This window comes from Electrophorus electricus, chromosome 3 (genome assembly GCF_013358815.1).
Source record: "Electrophorus electricus isolate fEleEle1 chromosome 3, fEleEle1.pri, whole genome shotgun sequence".
Taxonomy (NCBI): Eukaryota; Metazoa; Chordata; class Actinopteri; order Gymnotiformes; family Gymnotidae; genus Electrophorus; species Electrophorus electricus.
Genome location: NC_049537.1, coordinates 5,026,627 through 5,031,110, shown reverse-complemented (window position 1 = coordinate 5,031,110; position 4,484 = coordinate 5,026,627). Strand labels below are relative to the sequence as shown.

At 47.0% G+C, this 4,484-nt stretch overlaps 1 long non-coding RNA gene across 1 annotated transcript; it reads left to right on the top strand.

Annotated features, from left to right (window-relative positions):
- The first annotated feature begins 884 nt into the window (after positions 1–884).
- LOC118241076 lies at positions 885–1,428 on the top strand. Its single transcript, XR_004775844.1, has 2 exons — positions 885–1,164; positions 1,252–1,428. It is a non-coding gene; the product is annotated as an uncharacterized LOC118241076 (long non-coding RNA).
- Positions 1,429–4,484: the final 3,056 nt, after the last annotated feature.

Sequence of the window (4,484 nt, the reverse complement as noted above, 5' to 3'; positions counted from 1 at the left end):
TGGGGCTTTCGTGTTGATCTGCTTCACAGTGTGAGCAGAGTTGGCCTCCCTGCACCACAAGTTCACTTCATTTTGGTTCACATGGCTCTATTCAAGCAGTTCACCTTGTGGCAGAAGCTCCTGATTTGTCACGCTACGTTCTCAGCACTCTGAACGTCCATGTGCTGTAACTGTCTGTTGTCATTTTGAATATGATGCACGCATCATTAAGCAAAGTGAGTAAGAGCCAGCCATACATTAGCATGTGCAAGCTGTGCTCAGAACTGCATGCAGAGGAAATCGTGGGTTCACAAAAGCCTGTGATTGGGTAAAATTATTTAGATAAAAAAAATCTGGTCTGGAGAAGTGGGCATCCTCATTTGAGTGGGAAGCTGTTTAAGACCCACACATGCAGTCATACTATAACGTTACCGAGAATGAAATGAGAAGTAAAAATCTCAGAAACAGCTCCACTGGCCCCAGGCCATTCACATGACGGGGTAGCTTCCATGCGGTGTGGCTGAGATAGAGCACATTCGCATTATTGACCAAACAGCTTATATCGGCACCCAGGCTTCAACGAGAGACGGTAATGCAAGCACCCCGCACAATGAGCACAACTCAAAATACCATGCTGGTATGAAATCAGTACAATGCACCCGTATTCCAGTGAACACGTGCTGCAGTATCACAAACATGATACCCAGCAAATATATCCAGGCGCTCATGTGCACTGTTTCTCAGAAGCCATTACATCATGCTGTTACTATTCCAGACATATTTACTGCGGCGCAGTACGTTCTAGATAAAAATAAACTGCACATTTAACTTCTTGACTTCGTCACCGAGCTGCAGGAAAAGCCCGTGGGCTCCACGCCCTCGAAGCAGACCTCCGCTCGCGAGATTGGGCAGTGTTAGACCAAGCGCGACGAAGAGTGTAATCCCGCTGCCATGTGCCTTTCCACGCGGCAGTACCCTGTAAGCACCAGGGGATAATGTCAGCTTGTAAAACTTTAAGAGCTCCTAACCTCAGCCAGACTTTCTCTGGTGCGGACGGCTCAGGGATGGCGCTGTGTGGCGGGAAGTTCCCGCGAGCTGCAGCTGCCACTGCTCCGACTGCCTGCGTGCAGGGCGGGCACGTGTAGCCGCGTACCGGCGCTGCATATAGCGTGCTCTTTTCATGTGGTAGGAGCTTTGCCTTCATTGTTATGTTTTTAAACTTTATTCACTTATGAATGTGCTGAATGGCAAGTTTCTTTTCTGTTTTTAAAGGGATCTTTTAACCATATCCGATGTTCCTGGCCAGGACATCTCTCTCTCTCTGTCATTCTCTCTCTCTCCCTCTCTCTCTATTTTACGTGGTTTGGCACTGAAACCAGCACAGGAGTGGGAATATGTGCTGCACTTAATATAACTGGACAGAAATATTAAACGGAACTCAGGAATTTGCTTTTTGTTTTTGTCATTTCGGTACTTAGGCTTTGTGCACTCTGCTTTCCTTCAGCAATTCACTGCAAACGATCCATTCATTAACCAATCACATTCCATCTAAATGTACCACGGACTGTTTCAGAATGCTGGCAGCCATTTTGACTGTCATATTCCTTGCACTTGCCAAATTTGGAGCCATATCCGCCACGCAGCCCAAGAGATAAAATAAACTCTCTCAGTGAGCCATGTTAAATTGAGTTTTAGCAATTCATTTGGCCTCCCGTTCGTGCGTCAGGTTAGCTATGCTGTGGGAGCGTGGCGTTCAGATGTGGTTGGCACGGCTACAGCGGCGTGCTGTGGTTGTGCCTGTGCGGAATTGCACTCAGTTCTCAGAGGCAATCTGCTGATGAGCCAGCGCTGCTCCACTGGGCTGTTCTGTGTCCTCCAGGAACACAGGAATGTGCGCGGAAACGCGCGCGCGCGCACGCACACACACAGACACACACACACACGCGCACACACACACACACAACTTGCTTTGTTTGTCTTAATCGGGTGGCCCACAGTTTTACACCACATACTCCATACCCACATGCCCAAGGCATTTATCTTCCTAAATGAATGGGAAATAACATTTAACCGAGAGCAAATATTCATTTTAATCATTTTAACCAATTCCAAACATTAAAGAGGAAACGGATGCCTCTTCCTAACTGCCTCCACTTTATGTATGATAATAGAAAATGTCGGACCTGAGGGACTTTAGAGAGAAGCTTAATCCAGGAAATGATAACACAAATGAAACATGTACTAAGAAATACTGTTTACTTCTTTAAGTTTTTCTCATAAGTTGCTCATTACTAGAAGGTTGCGGGTCATTAGACTTGCCACATGCCTTGTGAAGAGATATGAGTAGGGAACTCCAGTATTACATATTCCCAGACCCCAAGCTGAACATAAATTTCTTTAGTACTATTTTAAAAGTCTCAATGGAATTGCAGCTGATGCTTTTTTTGCACTAAGTGTTGCTTAAGTTTTCTTTTTTATGATGTAGTTGCTTAAATCTTCTGCTTGGCCATTTAACATTTTTTCTTTGTTGTCATGTTTTCGCTGGTTAAAATCAGTCAGGAGCATCTAACGCTGAAATAACTCCCCGCACTGAAATAGCCCCGTAGACACTACAGAGCGACCCCCACACAATGCTCATTTCGGTTCCCCTTTTCCTTTTCTCTTGGCACACTAAGACATCCCAAATCGGCAGCATGATCATATTTGGTTGTTTTGTAGTTCTTCGGTTCGGGCCCTTTGTCTTAGATTATGAAAGGCAAACATCAAAGGGTGCAGTGATGAGTGTTCAGTGATGAGTTTGTTTTTCTATCTTCTTTCTTTTTCACTCTCTCTGGTCATATGTGACCAATTAGAGGATGAGTCCCAGAGAAGGGAACAAAGGCCTTGTTTTCTCTCTCTCCGCCTGCTTGGCATTCCGAGGACTTTTACGACAAGTTCGGCCCTCAGATCCCACTGATGAATGAGGCCCTGGAGATAGGACGGGCCCTCCCCTTCCCTCCAGCCTGTGCCCCTCTTACACCGCAGTTCCCATGTTGGTGTCTGCAGAGATACAAGTGTCCATTCAGCTGGGGAGTGACCCATCATTTGCTGCCTTTGGCAGACCCCTGAGCTTTTCTCTTTACCTGCTGTGAATTGGTGGAAATGATCTGTGTGTGTGTGTGTGTGTGTGTGTGTGTGTGTGTGTGTGCACGCACGTGCATGTGTGGGGGTGTGTGTGTGCTTGTGTGTGAGGTGAGGGTAACCGTGATGGAGAAGAGAAAGACATGGGGTGAAAGAGAGATGCTACGCTCTCGTTTAGGTGGGAATATCTAGTCTGGCTACAGTCTGACTACTTCTAGTCTGGCTACAGCCCTTTTCTACAAAGGTGGTGAGATTGTGCAGTAAGAAGAGGTCATTCTACTTTTATATAGACATTATATAGTACATTTTACAGTTTGCTACCACATTTGATTCAACTCATCAGAAAGTTCAGTGAAAGCACTTCTCACAAGCTCAGTAAGGTGCATTGCCATAGTACTAAACTATGTAGTGCTTTATTACTTGTGCAGTAGGGACTGGGAGACTCGGACCCAAGGACTTTAATAGGGGCTTTTGTAGTTTGAGCGTACACCTTCTCCTGCCCGCCGTCAGCCATGCACAGATGGACCCGCGCGATACCAGCGGATCCGGCCAGGCACAAGGGTTTTATGGTGAGATCAGTGGATGTGCATTCAGTGAGATTCACCAAGCGCTGACAGTTGCTTGGCACTGTTCCACTCTGTATCCTCCCACCTTGTTAAGAGTAAACGACCGCAGGCCCCTGAGGACAGGATACTGGCAGACCTCTGTCGGAGAACCTCACTGACGTGTGTTCAGTGAAAGCTTAACGAGGAAACCATCATATACTGAATCCATCATATGCAGTTTTTTTTTTTTTTTTTGCCACTGCTTAAGCTGTCTGCAGGCTGGGCCGAATAAGTCCTTCAGTCTGGAGACGTCGCTCTTGACTTACTAAGCTCTATATCCACCCTGATACTAACTGAAACTGAAAACAGCCTGCCGCTGCAGAATGGGTTTTGTTTTAGCCCTGATTTGTTTTTCAAGACAATTTTACAAGAAGAGGGTTAAAAAAAAAACCAGGCAGATCAGTGGTATTCCTGTTCCCGTAAGTCGGCCGAGGTCCCATACATGACATGGTATCATATTCTGGGATCGGCTCTGCAAAATTCACCCATGAAGTGTGAGATTGCCTTTTTCTTCCACTGGATCGGGAAAGCGTCCTGTCATGGACACCGGCCCGACGCTAATCTGTAGACCAGGCACCTCTTTGTTCTGCCCTTTCGTGTAAGTGATCACAGGCCTGCTCGAGGGCGACAGCAGCTAGCGGCGCGGCCTAGCTGCAAAAGTCATTAGTGCGCCCGGACTGTACCATGCCTTCCCCGCCCTGCGAGTCACGGGGGGAGTCACCAGACGTCTTTGCCTGCCTTGACCTGGCTCTCTCGCTGGGGAAATAGGGTCAAGGCACC